This window comes from Bidens hawaiensis, unplaced genomic scaffold (assembly GCF_021521415.1).
Source record: "Bidens hawaiensis isolate Kalapana, Puna unplaced genomic scaffold, B.hawaiensis_p1.1 tig00051558_1, whole genome shotgun sequence".
In the NCBI taxonomy this organism is placed as follows: Eukaryota; Viridiplantae; Streptophyta; class Magnoliopsida; order Asterales; family Asteraceae; genus Bidens; species Bidens hawaiensis.
The window spans coordinates 50437-74380 of NW_027499258.1; the positions used below are offsets into that span (position 1 = coordinate 50437).

At 35.3% G+C, this 23944-nt stretch overlaps 2 pseudogenes; both read left to right on the forward strand.

Annotated features, from left to right (window-relative positions):
• LOC143599141 (uncharacterized) overlaps positions 1–23944 on the forward strand; it is a 75000-nt pseudogene that overhangs the window by 25958 nt on the left and 25098 nt on the right.
• Positions 19377–19504, forward strand: LOC143599143 (small nucleolar RNA R71; annotated as a pseudogene).

Sequence of the window (23944 nt, forward strand, 5' to 3'; positions counted from 1 at the left end):
TTGGTCATTTTCGTCCCTGTGGTTTGATACTTTTGCCAATTCAGTCCAAAGTTTGAAATTTTTCAATTTAAGTCAGTTTTTTTTCTATAACCCTAGAGTGCATTATCCAAGCCCAAAACAAGTCTGCATTTACTCTGTCGACAATAGTAATCATACCCTCTCCTCTCGTATTTAGTTTCTAGACGGTTCCTAAACTCTCCCCCATGGTGGAATTCAATGGTAAAGTGGTTAAAGCAATTCTGTGAAACCGAATTGTACGGAAAAAACTAAAAATCGTTTCTTTGATGAATGCATAATATTTAGGGTTTAGGGATTAACATATCATAACGAAAATCTGGGTCGTAATCAACTATTATACATTAATCAACAAAACAATTTTTAGTTTTTTCTGTATAATTCGGTTTCAGGGAATTACCTTAACCACTTTACCATTGAATTCCACCATGGAGAAGATTTTAGGAAATGTCTAGAAACTAAATATAAGGGGGGGTATGATTACTGTTGTCAACAGAGTAAATGCATACCATTATTTGAGGTTGCTCGATAGTTTTGGGCTTGAATTATGCTCTTCAGGGTTATAAACATAAAAAATAAAAAAAACTGAATTAAACTGAACATTAAATTGACAAATTTTTAAACTTTGGACTGAATTGGCAAAGATATCAAACCACAGGGACTAAAATGACCATTAACTCAAAATTAAAAGGAGAAAGACAAAAATACCCTTAAACTAACGGCATAGCTGGATGCCGTTAGACGGATGGGACGTAATTGGCTAATATTTAAAACTATGAGGACTAAATTGACAAAATTAAAAATTTTGGACTGAAGTGGCGAAAGTAGTAAACCACAGGGACGAAAATGGCCATTAACTCAAAACTAATAGTTGAAATGTTCAACATATCCCTAACTTAACGTTAATAATTTAACAGAGTTAATGATATGGATGTAATTGGCAAAAAGTGGGAACCTCGATGATCCAGTTGCATAAAAAATATTTTTGGACGAAAGTCACATATTTAACCAAACCTCAAGGACGATTTTGGCACTTTTCTCTTCTTAGTTATGCATCATCATCATCATCATCATTTATATTTGGTGTACTGGTTTTTGTTAATGCCAGCTATCATCTTTTTTCGTTGTTAGTCCCATCGTGCTTTTAAAGTATTTGTTCCCAAAGGTCCACGACTAACAGAATCATAACGCCATTAGTTGCAGATCGCCGGGAAAACCCTTTTTTGGGGGAAAACTCACATTGTTTATGGAAAACTCAAAATTTTCGTCCCAAACATATTTGTAACCTTGGATAAGACCTTTAGGAACCTTTTCTAGTAAAATCCCCAATTATTGAGGTTGCTGGAACCCTGGAACCACCATTAAAATCGGTTGGTGATGCTCAAGTGGTGGTAATTGGTTGGTGATGAGTCAATTGGTGGCAGCAGCGTTGTTCAGGTGTTGTTTTCCGGCAAAAAATGTGAAGTTTTGGGCCAAAAACCTTTTCCAACCACCTGCAAGTTACGTTGTTAGGATTATATTAGTCGCAGATCGTTGAGAACCAATATGTTGAAAGACGGGACCGTCACCAGCAGACTCGTTTTCTGGGAACGACAGCAACCAAAAGATAATAGTTAGGATTAATAAAAACCAATATACCTTTATATTTACATGTTTATGGTTGATTCATTAAATTATCTATGCAAATTCAAGTAGTCTTATATGTCGATTTGCCATAATTTTCTACAAGTACGGTATATATCAAAATTAGAGCTGTTATTATATAGATCATGTTTTTTTAATCCACATCACATTTTTTTAATTATCTAAATCAGTGTTTTATCCAAATCATGTTTTTGTACTTTATTTTAATTAATTTTTAATCAATCTTTTATTCAAAAGTTACAAATCATTTTTTTTATATTTTAAATATCTTTTAATCAATCTTGCATGTGTGAGCAAATATGAGTTATGTGTAAGTGAAATAAAACGAACTAAGAATCTGTGTATGCGAATATGAGTTATGTGTATGTCAATATTAGTTACATGTTAGTGAAATTGAAAAGAACTAGCAATATGTTTAGGCAATTTGTAAACCTACACAAACTAACAATCTATGTAGACAATTTGTAAACATACACAATACATGTATAAAACTATACATAACAAAATAAACTATTTTTTTATTTTACACATAAAACTAATATAATATACAAAACATTTCCATATACACATCCGTAATACCACCAACACAGTACATGAATTTGTGTAGGCAATGCACGAATCTGTGTAATCTATACGTAGATCTGGTATCTGACGCAATTGACGAATTGTGAGTGATGATTCAAAAAAAATTAATTTGTAACTTTGAATTAATTGGTAATAAATACCATTTAAATGCTATTAATTACTCCATATTGACTTTAATAAATTTACAAGACCAAATTATTCTTTACATTAAAATCCTGGTCAATTGTATTCTTGTTAATTATTAGTAATATTTCCAGGTCAATTGTATTATTTTAATTATTAGATATTTTTATTTTAGACAATTTATTACACTTAATTAATAACTAAGAACCACTTCTCGCACTAATATCACTTCTCGCGTGAACATCCCTTACACACACACACACATGAATCTTAACGCGAGGAGCGTACAAATAAATAGAATCACTGTTACTATTCTACTTTATTTATTGTAATGTAATTAATGTAGTCTAAAACTGTAAGATAATAGTAATTACTATATTTATTTGTATGTTTATTAAATAGTGAATATTTAGGAGTTACAAAATAATATTTATGAAATAAGATAAGATTAAAAATGAGTCGGCGTTTTGGAAATCAATTCTCCTTTCAAACCAATTTTATTTTTCAAATTAAAAATTATTTCTTTACAATATTTTCTAAGTTATAAATTTATATATTGCAAATTGGTGAAAATGATATATGAGAAGCGCCAAAATTAAGTTGGGCTCACATAATTGTGATAACTGGCAGCGGATAGTTATTTATTTATTAGATGCACACATAAAACTAGTAGCGTTAGAGCCATGCTTTCGATTTATTAGGACAAGGAAAATGTTTGTACTCACCTCACTCTGCGCATACCCTATGTTTGTTGATACTACTTATTGCCCAATCTTTCATTTTCTTCTTATCGTAGTTTAAAATGTGGCAATTTCGAATTGTTTAATTTGGAATAAGTTGATATAGTTATGTTACTTAACTTTTAACATGTCAGATGGGTAACATTGAAACAAATGAAACTAATAAGAATTGTTCTAGTTGATTTTAAAAAAATATCAAAGCACATATAAGCTCCTAATTGATTCTATTCATATAGCCATTATCGAAATTTTAAGATTTTATTTATGATCAACAAAACTTAATTATCACATTCACAATGATTACGAACACACTTCCCTACTGTACCTTGGCCCGTACATTTACACCAGTTGGAGCATATACTATCGACCCTACATCTAGGGACAGGTGCACAATCGATCTTATTGTCGTCAATTTTGGTAGATAGTGCTTGATTTGTCGCTAGCAAGGCTTGATCAGTGAGACCTAATGATATTTCCAAAGCTGCAACATATGATTCGTTAGCATTTATGTCAAAACATGTTAAAATTTGAAAAGAAAATATATACGAAGAGTACCATAGTTTGAAAGCAATAACGAGAACAATAGCATCTTTAACGGAGTTTGAGTCATGTTTTAACAGATTAGAATACAATAAAGAGGAGGGTAGCGTATTATATTTGTACATCTGAAAAGAAGTCTTGTTATTGATTATAAAGGCTAACAAAATGCTCATAATTATAATAACTGCATTACATTAAATTATATAATAGTGTAGCAAAACATACGTCAAATTACATATGTTACATTGAATTACATATATTGCATTAAATTACATTTATTACATTAATAAGTGTAAAAAGTCTATGAAGCCATACTAGACTTTCATGTGGCATTTTATAATTTTTAGCCAGAAGGGTAATAGAACTATATTAATGGGTGGTTATTATTATTATTATTTGTCTTTATCATGAGATTGTGATTATAATGCCCCAAACTCGAATAGTTTATTCGTTGGATTTACTCACAAGGCATTGTTCACAAACCAAATAATTTCATTAATATAGGTAGTGGAAACATAAACGAGTCTTAATACATTCTTACATAGCACAATGTCATTAATAAAAAAAACATAATCCCAACAAAAAAATTCTAAATGGATGTCAGTCTCTAACTTGGATAGCACGTCAATGCACTCCTAGCTAACATAACATACCTGCACTAAATTTGATGTGGATAATAAAAGTCAGCTTCACTAAGTGTGTTTTAGATTTAAGGTCACAGCCAACACAACTTAAAAACATTATATCATATCATATCAAGTTATCTCATAACTATTTTCGTCACCATGATGTTGTAATAACATGGTATAAGTAATACTTATTCATTATTCACGTATCATACATATGCAGGTAAGGTAAGCACAAATCTAGGCTGAAGGCCTTTCCTATGTTTACCCTAGAAAAGTTAACACTTATCCGGTCCGCTGGTCTTTCCTACTTTCACTTCATACATTCACATCTCCTGTATGACCATACAGACCCATCGGGCTATGATTATCAACACCATCATTCCAAGTGTCTTGTAAGACCAATTGTTGGTTATGAGATTTGAGGTTTGCGATTGATATTTTCAATTAACTGATCCATAGAGTTTGCAGCGGATTGAAGATTTCGAAGGTAAAGATTTGAAAAATCCATGAAGTTTCATGAAGTATCGCAAGAACTAGTTAGTTTCTAAGAACTTCCCTGCGAAACTATGAATGTTCTAATTAGCAAAATTATCAATAAAGTCTGCGAATCTTCATGATGGAGTATGCGAATTTGGTCAAGTTACTCTATGCGATTGCTGATGATAACATGTACGAACCTCCATGGATCTCAGCGAAAGTACACATGCTCAGTCAAGAGTGGCGCCTAGGAGAATCGAACCGCCTCAAGGGCCTATATATAAGGAACTATGCCTTTTTGTTAAGGTCAGTCAATTATGTATCTAAGCCACCACCACTGGTCAAGCTCACCCTGGGTGAGAGAAAGTGACTTAATGGCTTGATTAATGGAACTCGTTTACTGAATCATCGCTTTGTATCATTTATGTTTATCATTTATATCTGTGTTTGATCATTTGGCTCACCCCGAGTCATCTCTGTCGTTTGCCAACAAAAACAAGTCATAAACCTAGATATAGGAACCTATAGTTTGGTATAAGATCCATAGTGCTCTAATTTAGGTTGTTTTCGGTCGTATCTTCATCAAAAACTCATCAGAGACGTTAAAGGAGTACATATCTAGAGATTTTAGGGATACTTTTCGCTGTTTTGGGAATTTTTTCTCATGAGTAGTTCCTCCTATGACACTTCCAGTTCTTGCAAACTTGGGGAATCTTCGTCTTGCGAATCTTCATCTTCATCCTATGAAATCTGGTTCATCATTCTGCCGACCTACCTTGTTCTCGCAGTTTTCAAAACTCAAACGAAAGTTCAACTTTCGCATACAATAGCGAAGGTTTCGATATACGAATGTTTATGGCATCTTGTGAAACCATATATTTTCCTTTGGGAGCTTTTGCTTGTTGCAAAACTTCATTTATGCTGCGAAACGGGAGGGTATGAAAGTGCAAATCTTCTTTTGCGTACCTGCTTGTGAAGGTACCCATATATTTCCTAAAAGGGGGTATGTTGGGGAAATATTAAAAGGAGGGTTTTAAGAAACATTGTGAAGACCAGGGACTACAATGTTTCAAATGAACTTATCAATAGTGATTTTGGAAATCTTATGTCTTCTTCTATGGGGATGTGTGCAGATAAGTGATGTATAGTTCCAGCTTTGCTATCATAATCCTCGAATAACTGAAGATCAAGTTTTCAAATTGATGACATCACTCACTCTATTTAATTTGGTTCAAATTTTCATCTTATGTCGTCAAAAAAGGGGCTTACAGGGAATGAGAATCGAGTTGAAGATTGTCGGTGGCATTGACATCACTAACGTGATAGTTGACGATAGCGGAAAGGCTAAGTGTGTCATCATAAACAAACAACTATTTGTGGATTGTGAACCTTAGGCTTTGTTTGAAGATACCTTGTATTCTTCAACCACTATGCATTATCCAGCTAGGCTGATACATGAAAGTGTGAAGAGCATGATGTTTTGTTGCTGAAGTTAAAGTCTCTCACTAGAAGTTGACGCCTTATTCATTGCTATGGCATATTATCCTCAACTGAGAGATACGGGGTGTTGACCCATCAAACACAGGAGGGGCTACATCTAAGGGCGACAGTAACAAATGAATACTTTAAAGATTACATTGGAATTATGCTCTACATGATCTGTTATGGCTTACTATAGAATTTCAAAAGCTTACTTAGGAAGATGATCAGCGGGCTGTCATTGAAGACTGTGATGAATTGATAATATCATCATATGGGGAAAACTGTTAGTTCTAGTATTTTAGGATTATATTGTCAATTAGTCGATCCTTATAGTTTTCAGTGGATTGAAGATTGCGAAGATAAACATTTGAAGAATCATGAATTTCATGAACATTCCTAGGACTTCACTAGTTTCACATAGTTTCCCTGTGAAATTACGAATGTTTTAATTAGGGAAAGTATCAAGAAAGCATGTGAATCTTCATGATGGAGCATGCAAATTTGTCACATTCTATTATACAAAACTTGACTAATGCATATGCGAATCTCCATGGATTTATGCTATAGTACACGTGTTCAGTCATGATTGATGGCTCGTTGAACCGAAGCAACTCAATGATTTATAAATAGAGAACTAGTCCTTATTTGTTAGTCTCTGGGGTGGTATCTTACATACAAAATAGACCGACATTAAAAATGAGGCATAGTTCCTAATTTGTAGATCCTTGAGTCGGTTCGATTCAACGATTTGTCACTGGTGACCGAACATACTTTCATAGAAATCCATGGAGATTAGCATATACAATCGCCAAGTTTGCATAATGGATTGTGAATGATTCACATACTCCATCATGAAGATTCACATGCTTTCTTGATACTTTTTCTAATTAGAACATTCATAGTTTCGCAGGAAAGCTTTGCAAAACTAGTGAATTCCTGCGAATGTTCATCAAAATTCATGGATTCTTTAGATGTTTATCTTCACAATGTTTGATCCGATGCAAACTTTAAGGATCGTTTAATTGATAATATCATCCTCATATCCTAGAACCAACACCAGTTACATAATATACACACATATTAGGGCCAAAAGCATGTCCTATGTTTGCATTATTCCTTCCATTTAGCATACAACAATGTAAACACGTATCAGGATTGCAGGCCTTCTTTTGTTTACATTATGCATCATACATACTTATTATATAACCGTTAAGATAAATGTCACACCCTCAATTTTTGATAGACAGAGTTTTGCCGCGAAGTGTGTGACATATTCCAAACAAGATTAACCATTTAGTCATAATAACTCCTAAGTGTCAAAACATGTTCCAATCATCAATCTAGTCAAGTAATGAAAAAATAACCACACATCTTATCAAATCACATACAAACCAATTCTGAATTTACATGGAAAATTTTAACTTTTTGAAACGTATCTGTATAACCCATCAAACCACTGAGTTAAATTCTGAAATTTTTACCGCATTGAACTAAAATACTTAGGTTCACCAGACTACTTTTTATTTGTATTTTTCCAATACACGCATAAATCATGAAAATTCATAAAATACAGCAATATATGTGCAGCTATTTCAGTGCGCACCATAAAGTTTTAATTTGGTTAAAATTCTATACTCAACCAAATCATGCAAGGCCAATTGGGTTAGAATATTAATTCAATTTATCATCTTTCAGAAATGGAACCAACCCTATTGGCTTTGTCAAACTCAAAATATGTGGTCGGGAATCTAGACTAGAATGCAAGTTCCCGAAATAGCCTAGACATGCTAATATGATAAATCATAGAAACTATTCAAAACTAATACAAAAATTACCAGCGATCAATCTTTATAGTTTAGGGTCTTTGTACAAACTTAAAACTAATAAAAAACTCAAAATCAGCATGATCAATCTTTATATTTTAGTGTGATTAGTTTACCAATTATTTTCATACTAGGTTACCATAACCCAAAATTATAAAAACATAAATCAATTCATCATATAATAATCACGTACTTGATTATATGTAGAGAAAGAAATCAAATAATCTTCTAACCAAGTGTTCTTGATCCAAAAACCAACAAAATTTATGTAGTGTGGGTTATGATCAAAAGAGATAGGAAAAGGAGAGGTGCAAGACAAAATTTTATCACCTGATTAGCCATAATTTGAGAATAAACAAGTCATAATTGTATTGCATAAATGGTATACTAAATGCATTATTTTTAATTAATCTTTAATAAACTTACACAAACCTTTTTAAGAATATAAGTGTGACATGTAACACATTGTATTATATGCATTTCCTAGGCATGGGCACGCACCATGTTACAGAAGATATTACAACATGTAGCACGTATAGCAAGTAAGGTTCACATACGAATGCACAACACCTAACACATAAAAATGTGTTTTGTTATTATCATTATTTGTAACATGTTATTTTTATAAGACCACCAACGTTCATGAATAGACTCATGTATGTGATCACGCAACATCACGTGACATGCATATGCGTTTCCTAACGGAGTTACCAAAGATAACAGAGTTAACCTAAAAATTCTGGGCGTCACAATATACATAAAAGAATATTTATCTTAACTGAAATAATTCGAAACATTTACCGTTCATAACAGGCTTACTTATTCATTATCATACACGGCTAAAAGCCAAAACTATTATTCATTTTATTTGATTGTATTATGAATGCACACCTCCTCAAAACGTGCGGTAAAAAGGTGATCTGCAACTCACCTTGTAAATAAACTTCTTAATAATAGAGTGGTTACTTTCGGACTTAACACTTGAATAAATGTGCAAGGTTCATACGTAAACTATCAGCTTCAAACTATTGGATAACTTCAACTAATCGTTCCCTTAAGGGTTATCGCTCCTCCTTAGGTCTTGCTAACCTAAGTTATCGTATATTCCAAATTGTCCTATTAAGTGAGTTATAACTTGGTCAAGTTTTCTCTTGCTATAGTAATCGCCAAGCATAGTCCTCACTTACTGAGTTGTCGTGTAACCAATTTATCCCATGATCAAGTTATCGTTTACGAAATTTGGGGTAACTTACACTAGGAGCCAACTTCTTTTTGCGAGAACTATCGTAGGCAATAACTACGTTCTATGCCATATGTTTTTAACCAAAAACTATTTTAAGCAATTGCTACCTAGGCGATAACTAGGAACAAGAACAAACAAGGCGAGAAATACCCCAAGAGATAACCAAAAGTCGCGATCACTATAAGGCGATAACTTAGAAGCACATGGGAACTTACCAGCAGCGATACAACTCTATATATGATTCAATTGGCTTCCTTGAGCATTCTATCCTTGAAATGAATCATGATTCTTTATTAACAAACCTTTAAAGTCCCCTACAAATCTGATCACAAATCCGCAAATCCAGTCACAAGTACTCCATCTTTAATGCAAAAACTTACTAAAACTGAATTTTGTGATGCAGATCTGTGATGTTTGAGCTTGATTCAACAAGTTTCCACTAGTGAATACTCCCCAAATAGAGTTTTAATCTGATTGCCAATGAGTTGTAACATGAAAGATGAGATCTTGAAGTGTGCTCGGTTTCTCTCTCTACAAGCATACGCACACAAATACACACGCACTATATATATATATATATATATATATATATATATATATATATATATATATATATATATATATATATATATAACATGGCGAAGAAGGAATTGCGAATTAGAGTGATGACTAGATCCTTTGGATTCTATCAGTTTTCCCTTATTTTCATAATAGCACCGCTGACTTAAAAATAATCCATAACATTAAACAAGTTTATTTTCTTAAAAATTTGGGATTTTAAAAGTCTACACTCCTTACAAGTGATTTCATCCTTGAAACCTACTATAGATCAAATAAAAACATATAACACCTTTTCATTTCCTCTTCTAATGCAGTTTGTGAGACCTTCTTATGCTTCCATAAGAGATTAACTTAACCAATGACTTTCCAACGTAACTGTTTCTCTTTTCAGTAGATGATAGCCATGGATTCTTTGGCATAATTCAAATTTTTATCCACTTCAATGTCCTACAAAAGTTTAAAGGACGCATCGTTAGCAAGACATTCCCAAAGATGTGATACACGAAAGGTAGGTTGAGTCCCACTTTAACTCATCAGGTAGGTCTACTAGTCGTTAAGCCACATATCCTACTGGTGTCAATATATTAAATGCTCTAATAAACTTTAAAACTTAACTTACCTCATTTGCTAAACCTAATGATTCCTTTCCTTGGTGACATCTTCAGCATAACTTTATCACCCACATTAAACTCAATTAGCCTATGTCACTTGTCGGCGCAATACTTTTGTCTATGTTGAGAAGCTTTCATACAATCTTTGACCTTATCAAACTTTTTTGGCATGTTCTAAAAACTTCTAGATCCCCAATTCTTCTACCCTATTTCGCCCCCGAAAAAAAGGAGTCCTATAACGTCTCCATGGAGCATTTCATAAGCTAGCTTTCTAATGCTCGTGTGATAGTTGTTGTGAGAGAACTCTTCTATATTTAATGAGTGCGTTTAAGTTCTACAAAATTACAAATATTGTTCTTTATGTTTGTAGAAAATTTCGTTGTTTGTCTTTATCTTCAAAATTTATATGTTGTCATTTACATTTCTAAATCCAACATTGTTTGTCCTTTGGCCTTAACTAAGTTAGTTCATCAAGTTAAGTCAGGTCGTACGCTTTGCACATAAGGGCCAATTAATCATTTTATCTATTTTTTTTAAATTACTTAAAAATATTTAATGACTTAAATTAACATTTTAATAGCACATGTCATGTATTAGTACTGTTAGGTTCTAGGTCTTAATCTAAACTAATGAACACAATTCACAATCAATGAAACAGTACGCAGCTGATCTAATTCTTTGTATGAATTAGTATCACTTTAATTAAAATCGTATTTGAACTATCATTCAATTAGTATATGAAATAAACAAGTTATGCAACGGAATTCATTTGAGCTAATTAACAGGTTTCATATGAAAGAACAATTATATATTAACTATAATCGAATGATTACAATATATTGCTCCCCCTCAACTTTAGCTTATCATTCACTCTGATTTTCTAGCACAAGAGTACACTGATAAGGTGAGTATTGTGATGTGAAAAGTGTTAATGAAGAAGAGACTTCTTCTTCATTATATAACAGTGATAAACTATTGATGAGCTAAAAGGTGATTTAACTAACTTACTTAACTTAACAAAACTAACGAAAAAACTTAACGAACTAACGGAGCTCTTGAATATGATGAAGAGGAACCACCTGGGTTAGGTATCCTAATGATGATCAACGAGCCTTGGATATTTATCGAACATGTATAACCGGGTTCTAAAAATAGGTAAACTAAGGGACGAAGGGCAACTAGATCTCCGGGTAGGTCTCACTAATGAACCTCTAAGCAATTTTAGAAAATACTTAACAAGTATCGGTGAGAGTTTAACGTATCCTAATGACAAACCTCCGGGTAGGTCTCAATGTCACCATTTCCTCAAAGACCCGTACTCATAACATATCTAGGGAAAAAGGGATAATTAAATTTAAATCATTTACTACTCGACTTACAATTCAACCTAGCCCAATAAAGACAAGCCGATCAATGTCTCGCAACGGTCAACCTAAACTGACTAAGCAAAAGGACAAATCGACTCTAATTATTCAAGGTAGACTAGAAAGAGGTGGACTATCGGGTTAGACAAACTTAATCAAATAAACCCTATGTTTAGCTAGACCACAAAACAACCGAAAACACTTAGTAAACGGTAAAACATGCAACCCAAAACGGACACAAAACTAATTCATGCAAGATGAGATCACACGGGGTTTAATATAAGACCAAAATATTATCATACAAAGTAGCATATCACGGAACTAAATAATAAAAGTCAGAACTTTATATTAAAAAAACTCAACACATGTTCATTAAATAAACCAAAAACTCGTCAAACAATCATAATTCAACCGTAACCTTGGTGGTTCTAACAAGTTTAGCCAATCATAGTCATAAAAACAAGAATAAAAGTCTTATTAATAGAGTTCATCATTTAAAGTGTAAAGCTTAAATTAATGTCAAAGAACATGAAAGACAAACTAAATAATGTTGCAACCTAAAGCTTGAACTCTTCTCTTCTTGTCGAACTCTTTCAAACAACCCTCAAAAGAAAAAAAACTTCCTTGTGCTTGATCTCTTGCGGCTGTCCTCCTTGCGGCCTTAGGGTTTTTTTCTTTCAGAATTGTAGGCACCACATAATAATAAATCTCGTATCCTTTTAATAGCCCATTCATTAATTACTTCTTTTTTTAGAAATCCCCAACCGATTTCGCATATTATTATTATTATTATTATTATTATTATTATTATTATTATTATATTTTTACTTCTTGAATGAACAATATTCCTAGTGGACTGTAAAGATTTTGTTCATGGGCTTGTGATTTAATGGCTAATCAAATTATGGCCTGCTCACAATTTATTCTCACTTCGATTTAGTATTTCCTTTAATGTGCATATCTCAAAGAAACCAAACAAATATATTAAATCATTATTAATTACATTAAAAGTTAATTTCAATGTCATGTTGTTATTTTTCTCTTTTTATACGTATACAATTTCAAAACCATCATTAATGACAATTAACCAGTATTAATTTTATTCTCCACTTGAACTCTTAATGTTTTAAATTTATCAAGCAAAGTGAAATAAAATACTTCATTTAGCCCGCCATCACTTGAAACCCTTAAACTTTAAATATAAAATATGAATGACTAAAATTTATTAAAAACAACCCCAAAGCTACTCAAAAGTGTAGAAAATATTTATATGAAAATATAAATATTTAAGACCACATTAAATGTCCCCACACTTAAAACATTTTTCGTCCATGAAAACTAAATCTACACAGGATCATAACCAAGTAAAAACAACTCTCGGATTATGAATTATTTTTATTATTATTTTAAAAGTAGCAGAACAAATAACTATGAACCCAGAAATTTTTGTCCGCTTATCAGCTTTCATTAGTAAGCCAGATCAGGCCGATTGTCGGTATTGCGATGCACTTAAACCCATGCCCCTAATACTTACCGAGACAGATAAGGTATGAAAACTATATTAGTTTGTATGACTAAGTGGAACCCACACTTAGAAGCCTTGTTGGCACACACCATGATTCATTATGTTTTTACCAAACTGAGCCACTCCAACTTGACTTAAACCTATTGCCACATGATCAAAATATTTTTGACATATACAACCTACGAACTCAAATTTGGTCCTTGAGTCCCCTCGTAGTGGCGATTCCTCTATTTCAAATTCACACATTTACTCAAATATCAAGATTGACCAACAATAGTTTCCTTCATGGTGGTTTTATTTGACTTTTTTTTTCGCACACCTTTTTTTTTTAAATTTTGACTATTGACAAGACTTCATTTTTTTTAAATTCCAACTTGTTGGACAATATTACAGACTGCATCCGGGCTAGGGTCGGCGCCACCATGCAACAAAGGGCCGAGCAATTCTGTCTTTTGTAAGCATCAACATTCAAGTCTGCGCCACCTCACAACAGACTACGGAGCTTCGCAGGAATATATACGTATAATAAGATTACGTATATAAGTATGTATACGAAAATTAGGTTTTTATATATTTTGTGACCATGTGACATGAGGCTTGAGTATGACCCGACCTTTCACCCCAGTCCTGTTACGGGCTTAGTTAAACAAGCAGAACCCTAAGATGTATCCCACTAAAGTCAGGCAATTTTAAAAGGTTCAATTAATTTAACAGCCAAACCGCCCTTTCATTTTCAAAAGCTGAGCATACCGACACACCGAATACTGAGTCTAAACCGTTCAGTTACAGTACCTTACGTGTGGGCCTATCAACACTGCTTTGATTATATATATATATATATATATATATATATATATATATATATATATATCTATAAAACACCAAGAAGTTGTCAAATCACTCAGTAATAATATTATTTCCTGTTTAATAAAGAATTTCAAAACTTCTTTTTTATTTTTACTTTTTATATTTTTAATTTTTTTCCTACAACTAAGTAAAATAAACTCCCACCCCCACACTTGAAAGAAAACATCGTCCTCGATGAGAACAAGAAAAAGAAATAAAAGTAAAACTATTCTAGAAATTAAAAATACGAATGAAAAGAACTAATACTCCCCTGAAAAATAGCTGTGTCTTCTAATCTTGTAATCCTTGGGAGCAAGTTCCATAACGTCATTAGAGCTATCATACAAATAAATACCATCTGTACTAAACCACACTTGCTCGCATATAGCAACGTACCAAACAAAAAGAAAATATAAGAATAAACATATTTTTGTATTTTTTTCATTTTATGATTTTTATTTTATTTTTTTAATTTATAGAATACCCCTAAAATCGACCGACTCGAATGAAGATTGAGTACGAACGGTCGCTAATAGAGAGAAATCCTTAACAGGAAATAAAATAAACGAAATAACTACAAAACTCTAACTCTAGCTGCCCCCCGAGAGCACTGAGTCGAGGTACATCTCCGCATCTTCGGCTTCCATCGATTTCTCACATATATAATGCTTAAGATGATGATCATTTACCTTGAAACTTCCAGTAGAATCTTCTATCTCCACCGTACCATACAGGAATACGTCCTTGACCACGAATGATCCAACCCATCAGGACCTAAGCTTTCTCGGTAAAAATTTTAACCAGGAGTTACAAAGAAGTACGATGTCCCCAGACTTGATTTTTTTGTCACCTTGAAGCTTTCGGTCATGCAACTCCTTAGTCCTCTGTTTGTATTTATACGAATGCGCGTATGCATGATCAAGAAGCTCTTCCAACTCATGTAACTGATGAAAACGATGATCCCCTTCGGTCGTATGGTCGAGGTTAATTGTCGGAAGTGCCCACGAAGCACGATGCTCTAACTCGACAGGAAGATGACTGGATTTCCTATAAATCATCCGAAACAGTGTAGAACCAGTCAGAGTTTTATACGCTGGATGGTAAGCCCATAGAGCGTCATCTAGCTTGTTGGACCAATCCTTTCGGCCTAGCCCAACCGTCTTCTCAAGAATGTGTTTAACGCCCTGGTTACTCACTTCCACATGCACATTAGTCTGTGGGTGGTAGGAAGTCGCAAGCCGATGGGTGACCCCATAGAGTTGCAACGCCTTCTCCATCTGCACATTGCAGAAATGAATACCTCTTTCACTGATCAAGGATTTCGGGACACCAAACCGAGAGAAAAGAACCTTAATAAATCACATTACAACCCTGGCATCATTCGTGAACAGCCATGAGTATGTACTTGTTCCCACGAGATGACGGGAATGGGCCCATGAAATCAATACCCAAAATATCAAAGACCTCGCAAACCTGAATAAAATTTTGGCGCATCTCATTCGGGGATGAGATATTACCGATACGCTGACAACGATCACAAACTCTAATGAGTGTATATAAAATCCAGCGTCAAATACCTTCTTTGTGGTGAGGCTCGCACCGTGATGCCCTCTTGCCGGTCCGTCATGACAATGGCTTAAAATCTGCCATCCCTCTTTAGCATCCACACATCTCCTAACAAGCTCATCGGCACCGATACGAAACAAATACGGATCATCCCAGATGTAGAACTTAACGTCAGCAAAGAACTTCTTCTTTTGCTGGTGAGACATCTTTTCCAGGACGGACAAGTCGACAAGAAATTTCACAATGTTGGCGAACTAAGGGTAACCGGCATCCTGTGCCTTAATGAACATCAAGCAGTCAGTAGGAAAACTATCATCGAGCTCAACACATTCATCTGCAACTTCGGCTCTCTCCAGGCATGACAATGATCGGCCGCCACATTCTCGGCCCCTTTTTATCACAGATCTCTATATTAAACTCTTGTAGCAACAGAATCCAATGGATAAGATCAGGCTTAGCATCCTACTTGCTAAAGAGATATCGAATAGCAGCATGATCAGTGTAAACAATGGTCTTGGATAGAAAAAGATATGACCTAAACTTATCAAATGCGAACACGGCGGCTAATAGCTCATTCTTAGTGGTGGTGTAGTTCTCCTGAGCATCGTTTAAGGTCCGGCTCGTATAGTTGATCAGATGGAAGTGTCTCTCCTTCTGCTGTCCAAGAACAGCACCAACTGCATAATCGCTCACGTCACACATTAACTCGAATAGTAACGTCCAGCCGGGAGCAACCATGATCGGGGCATTAACGAGTTTGTCTTTAAAAGATCAAATGCCTAGATACACTGCTCAGAAAAAACAAATGGAGCATCTTTCTCAAGAAGCTTGGTCATGGGTCTCGCGATTTTGGAGAAATCTTTAATGAGACGGCGGTAGAATCCGACGTGACCCAAAAAGCTTTGATTAGATCTCCCAGAAGTATGTGGGGGAGTTTAGAGATTGTTTCGATTTTGGCTCGATCTACCTCAATTCCCGCACTAGAGATTCGATGCCCCAAGACAATTCCCTCGCGCACCATGAAATGACACTTCTCCTAGTTACGGACTAGGTTGGTTTCAATGCAAAGAGACATCATCCTTTCAAGATTGGAGAGACAATGATCAAAGGAACTCCCAAATACCGAAAAGTCATCCATGAAAATCTCCATGGAGTGCTCAGTCATGTCATGAAAGATAGCCACCATGCATCTCTAAAATGTGGCTGGAGCATTGCAAAGTCCAAAGGGCATACGTTTATAGGTTAGCGTGCCCTAAGGACAAGTGAATGTGATCTTCTCCTGATCATCGGGAGCGACCGGGATATGAAAATACCCAAAGAAACCATCAAGGAACCAGTAGTACTGCTGACCTGCCAAACGCTCCAGCATCTGGTCAATGAAGGGTAAAGGAAAACGGTCTTTCCTAGTGGCATCATTTAGTCTGCGATAGTCGATGCAGACTCTCCAACCAATCACAGTTCGAGTGGGAATGCGCTCGTTCCTCTCATTGGTTATGACAGTCATGCCACCTTTTTTAGGAACCACTTGAACTGGACTAACCCAAGCGCTATCAGAAATGGGAAAGATGATCCCTACATTATGGAGTTTAATAATCTTTCTTCACCACCTCTTGCATATTTGATTTAGCTTTCTCTAAGGCTAAACAACGGTTTTGAAATCATCCATGAGGATTTTATGAGTGCAGAATGAGGGGTTTATACCTTTGATGTCGATAATCTTCCAAGCAATGACCTCCTTGTGTGCCCTGGGCACCTTCAACAACTTTATCTTCTCGCCCTCTGTCAGTGTAGAAGCAATAATCACTGGAAACTTCTTCTCTTCATCCAGAAATGCGCACTCCAAATGAGTGGGTAGACCTTTAAGTTCTAAGGAAGAAGGAGGACTCTCAACAGAAGGTCAGTCCTTCGGATCAACTTGCACGATCTTAGTTGATATGTCAGAATCAAGGGAGGTCGACTCGGCGTCAGCATTAGAGGGATGTTCAGTCATGGTGATTGTCTCCACCTCTGGAATCTTCCTATCTAGAATCTCTGTGTCTGAGGCGGACCTTACGCAGATGTCACTGAAAAACTCCCCCCATGAGTCATGATCGTATCAATGAAGTATAGAGAGTCATCAGCCAATTTGGGATGCTTAAGTAACCGTCGAACGTCAAACATGACATTCTCATCCCCGACTCAGAGAATTAGTTTACCATCGCGGACGTCGATCAAAGTTTGTGCAGTGGCAAAAAATGGTCTTCCTAGAATGAGCCGAATGCTATCATCCTCGTTCATATCAAGAATAACGAAGTCCATTGGGAAAAAGAGCTTACCAAAGAGAATTAGCATATTTTCGACAACCCCACGTAGTATTTTACGGAATGATCTAGAAGCTGAATGCTCATCCTAGTTGGCCTTTGTTCGCCCAGACCCAGCTTATGGTATAAGATTGATAGTAGCCCCAAGGTCGGCCAACGCATGACTAACCGTATCATCGCCTAAGATGCAAGGTATCGTGAAACTCCCAGGATTGGCCGTATTTTCAAGCAATTTCTTGAGAATATCCTTAAGGAACTTGGCATATTTTGGCATTTGAGTCAGTGCCTCAAGGAACGGAACGTTTAGATGAAGCTGCTTAAGAAGTTCTAAGAATGTTGAGTCCTGCTCCTCATCTTTCTCCATCTGAAGTCTCTCGAGAAATGGCAGTTTAGGTTTATAAACTCTTAGTGGTGGTTTAGATTGTTTCTCGGCCTGTGTTGTACTCCATCTGAATCTCCTCGTCTACCTGCTCCTCTTTGTCAAGTGCATGCTCCTCGACGACTCCTTCTGTAGTCACTTCCTGAATCACAGGGCTCGTCACGTGTCTTTGCACCACTCCTAGTCATTACAGCTTTGGCGAATCCTCGTGGATCTGTTTATGTGTTGCTCGGCAGATTACCTGGCGCTCTCTCTGACAACTGAATGCGATCTCTCCAATGTGTCTCTCAAGGTTACCTAAAGTCGCTGTTTGTTTTTTCAACAACGCATCATGCTCTGTCATTTGTCGCTCGGCTACGCTCATCTTGCCACAGAATCTCCGCCATCATCTCTTCCAACGAAGATTTCTTCTCATCACTATCACCTTGCTCGACATTCCCCTGGCCTGACCTGCTCTATGCGAATAGGTTTTCTCTATGCTACTGCTGCTGATAACCACCGGTTTGGCCTCAAAGAATATTATTTTGATTTCTCCAGCCGATGTTTTCGCCGAAAGCGGGGTTTTGATATCGAAAGGCGTTGTTTGACGAGGTCAACCGCCTCTTGATTTTCATTAAGGGTTACTAGACAATCTATGGTATTGTGGCCGCTTCTACACATCTCAGACTTTGCAACACTCTTCACCATAAGATCATTCACCATTTTCTTTAGTGAGTCAACTTGAGCTTGGAGTGAGGTGTTTGAATCCACTTCATACAATCCTTTGGCTGCAGTAGTTGTTGCTCTGGTCTCTCACCCTTCATAGCTCGCGACAAGTTCCTTGAACCGATCAAAGCACTCGGTAGGAAGCTTGTTATTCAGCAGATTTCCATCGACGTTGCATCGCCCCATTATAGAATTTCTCTACAAGCATCCATGTCGCTAGGCCATGATGAGGACAACTAAGAAGCAGGTCCTTGAATTTCTCCCAAGCTTCACAAAAAGATTCATCCGACCTTATTCAAGATATCTTGTCTTTAGAAACTCTTGTTGATATACTCTTCCTGCTTCTTCATCAGACATTATCATGGCTGTTCTGCCTAGGATTTTGTTACATATTGTTCTCTATGAGAGATAAAGTCATCAACATTCTTTGGCTTAAATATTTTGGTAGGATTAGATGGTGGTGAATCTTCTTCTTTAGACAGAATCAGTTTTTCCTTTTGAAACTACTGCCAGAAGCCTTTGATTGACTGGGCTTTGACTTCAAGGTATCAACTACTTTTTGAATAGTAGTTGGTTCTAGTGTTACCATGGGTGCATCGCATCAACAGTCTCTGAAACTATTGTCAGTTCTTGTGGAGCACCACTAGTTTGTGCAACAGCAACATCAGCAGTTTTTGAAGCTACTTGTCTTGAATCAGTTGTTGGGTGTACAACTGCTTGATCATTAGCAGTTTGGTGAACCACTGGTATTTCTTTATTTCGTCAGTAGTTTGGGTAACTACTGGTCTTCATTTTGATTTTCCACCCTTTGAATTTGATTTTATTCTTTTTGACCTTGAGGAAGTAGTTTCATCAGGCTTCTCTCTCATTTGCCTGACTAAAGCTTTTTCTTTGGCCTCTCTCTATCTTTCCTTAACATCTCCTTTAATTTAACAGCCTTTTCTATGGCTTTGTTTGCTGATTCAGCAGGTTTCTTTTTGACTTATTTTCTTGAGACATCAAGAAGATTCTCCCCTTTTTTGGCATCAGTAGCAGCTTGAGCTTACTTTGGAAACCATGGTGCATGGGGGGGGGGGGGATTCCTATGATTTCTGCTAGCTGATTTCTCTGATCCATCATTTGCTTTCTTAGTTCATTTTCAAGAGTGTTGAGTGAGTTTCTAAGCATGGTGATATCAGTGGTGACTTTTGATTGAAATATTTGGAATTGTGAGGAAATGAAGGATTTTAGCTTAGTAGTTTCTTGGTTAGAGGTGGTTATACCCTCTTAAGTGCTAGAGCTTTGAGTTGCTAGTGGCTTTTGAGTGACTAATTGTTGAATGCAGTTTTGGAATTCACTCCGGATGGAGGCCAACAATTGGGTATTATCATGGTGTTGTTGGACTTGAAGTTGAGCCATGTTTGAGATGAGCTTTTTGAGCTCCATGTAGGACGGCTGCCATGCTGATGTATACAACAATTAGGATCTCTAGATGTTACAGCTTGTATCTCAAAGTGCGGAATCCATTGAGAGTGAACAAAACAAGTAAACATTAAGCATATTCTTCATTGATAACTTCAAAGATTACAAGATATGACTTTGTAGCAACTTTCTCTCTTTACTCTCTTACTCTAACATTCACCAAAAGTCTACCTAATAACGCATAAGTCCTCTATTATAGGACACATGAACAAGCTCATCAAGTCTGTATATGATATACGGAACATATCATATACGCCGCATATGATATGCGTTGACTTGAAGACTTACGCGTTGACTACTAAACATAAACTATACATTTGACATTTCAGTTCTACACAATCATATCTTATACATCAAAGACCCTAGCAATAGACGTTATGCACTAACAGACTCCCCCCTAGATGTTGCTAGGTCTTCGATCTTCAATCTTCAGTCTTTCTTCAAAAACTCTTCATTAACACATCATACACTATTCATGGATACCTGGTGTAGTCTTGACAGCACCTCTTTTTCATGAACTCCTACATTGTAATCTTGGAGGCACTCGGGTTACTAGTATCCATATAAGAAGGATATGATCAGATTATCACTTGTATCTGATCCATGATAATTTCATTCAATATATTATTTTGAAAAACATGATTTTTGAAAGTAACGACATATGAAAGTTTGATATTTGAAAGTAATGACTTTAACTCTCAATTATTTTCAACAGACTCTCATCTTCTTCATCCATCATCATTCTATAACCTACAAACACCAAAGTAAATTGTTATATGTAAGTAATCCTTGGATATAAAAGATACTACAGATAAGTTCATCCAAATACAAAACCAATTCATCAACATACTCAATATTCAAATCAGATTACCTGATTAGTATCAACAAGTAGATATGAAAACTTCAAACAAATGTTTAGGTTATGTTTTAATGATTTCCGAATGTACCAATTTATAACCAAAAGTAGTAATAATATCTTTCCACTGTATACTTCTGTGTACCTCGTGAACAGCCTGCAATTCTTGTCTCAGTATTTATGACACATTTGTCATTTTGTCAAACGGATAAGAATCTTATCATTCACGACGGATATGAAATCATATACGGCGTAAATCATTTTACATATACGGCGCATAACTTATGCGCGTATAAGTATCATACTTATACGTTGCATAAGTATGACCTATTTGGATTTCATGACTTGTTCTCACTGATGCAATGTCACAAGTACAAATTAATGTCCTTGTACATTAAAACAAAAACTTAAAAAGCTTATTTGTGAAAATCTACTGTTTACCAAGTTCAAATTAATGACCTTGCTCGAAACAGATAAACATTTTCATCTTTTTGATTTTGATTTGATAAACATAACAAGATTTGTTGTCCAATGAAAACATCCCAGAGAAATAGTTCACCCGCACATCAAGAGTCGAAAAACTAAATCAGAGAAAAAAAGTCTTTTTGGATTTTTCAATTTAGAAACAAATAACAAATGAAATAAAGAAATGAAATTACATATTTTTGTGAGTTTGAGCAGGGAATCATATTGACCAAATTGCCCTTCCATTACAGTTTTATTTTTAGCGTTTATTATGACTGGTGTTAAGTCAGTCATTGGTATTGTTGTCCACCGAAACCTTCCAAAACAAATGATTCAGGAATTTCTGTGATACATTTAATTTGATTCAATTAAGCACGAGTCTTATGTGGACCCCACCCATCAGACATAATTTGTATATCTTTATACAGTGAACTTTCACATGTATACTTTTTTTCACTTGCTTAAAATTGATTAGCTGTGACTCATGCAAAAATAACAAAACAAAACAACTCAGAACGTTAAAATTTTCCCTTAAGATCGGTATTAGTACACGCAGATAAGGTTCCACTTTAACAAAATAAAAAAATAAAATATGTACAGGCCTTAACCCCCAGTTCCATACATGACTTTCACACGTTTGTGCTTATAGTATACGCGAAGGAGATCCAAGGCTTGTACGAAACACCAAGAAAATAAAGCAGAATACTCAAATCTTAACCCTCAGGTTGGATAATCTTATTCCGTAGGAGAGGATCCAAGATTTGGATAAAAATAAAGAAAAAAATAAGTTGAATTTCTTTGCAAAATGAAAAGAAAAATAAATTGAATATTCTTCAAAAATGAAAGCATGCACACACAGCAATCTTTAAACTTTTTATTTTCTTTAAACCAGATACTAACTAAGCTTCAAGATGTTAATCCACTAGATTCGACTGTATTTAGGTTTATATCACTTACTTTCCCTTACTTGTTTGTTTTAAAGGCCTACTAATGCACCAATACATTTAAGCACTTAGCCTTTTACGCCTACTTTTTACTGGATTTGGGACCAGATGATCAATGTACTATCATTTCCCTTTTTGCTTCAAAAAAACTCATTTTCTGAGGAGCAATATTTTTTAACGTTTTTGGCTTTTTCAAATTTTTTCGATGTTTTTGGTTTAAATTTTTCCGATGTTTTGGTTTTTCATGAAATTTCTCCCCCTAAAATAAAAAACTATACAAAAAGTATTTACAAAAGAAAATTTGACTCTGATGTTGGGATTCAAAAGGTATCCAAAACATTTGTTATCTCGGTAACCCTTTTATCAACACCGCCCAAAACTTTTAAACCATTACTTTTTAATAAGTATTGAAATCTTGACTTATCAAAAGCTTTGGTGAAAAGATCTGCTTTTTGTTCATCGGTGTGAATTTTGTCTACAGTAATCAACTTATTTTCATAGAAATCACGAATGAAGTGATACCATATCTTAATATGCTTAGTTCTAGAGTGGTTTACCGGATTCTTAGTAATGGAAATAGCTGCATTATTATCTACGAAAATAGGGGTAGTAAGAAAATTCAAACCGTAGTCCCGCATCTGTTGTTGTATCCAAAGAACCTAAGAGCAGCAACTGGAAGCAGCTACATACTCAGCTTCACAAGTAGACAACGAAACCGTGGTTTGTTTCTTGCATTGCTAGGTGACAAGACGCTTGTCGAAGAACTGACACCCTGCCGTTGTAGATTTGGCATTTAACTTACAGCTTCCATAATCTGAATCGGAATATGCTTTCAACACAAACTCATCATCTTTAGGATGCCAGAGACCGACCCCTAGACATCCCTTGAGATAACGTAGAATTCTTTTAACAATCATGAGATGTGAGACCTTTGAATTCGATTAATATCGGGTGCACAAACACATAGCATACATGATGTCTGGCCGAGAAGCAGTAAGATACATTAATGAGCCTATCATGGATCAGTATAACGTTTGGTCAACCTTCTCCCTGTTGGGAT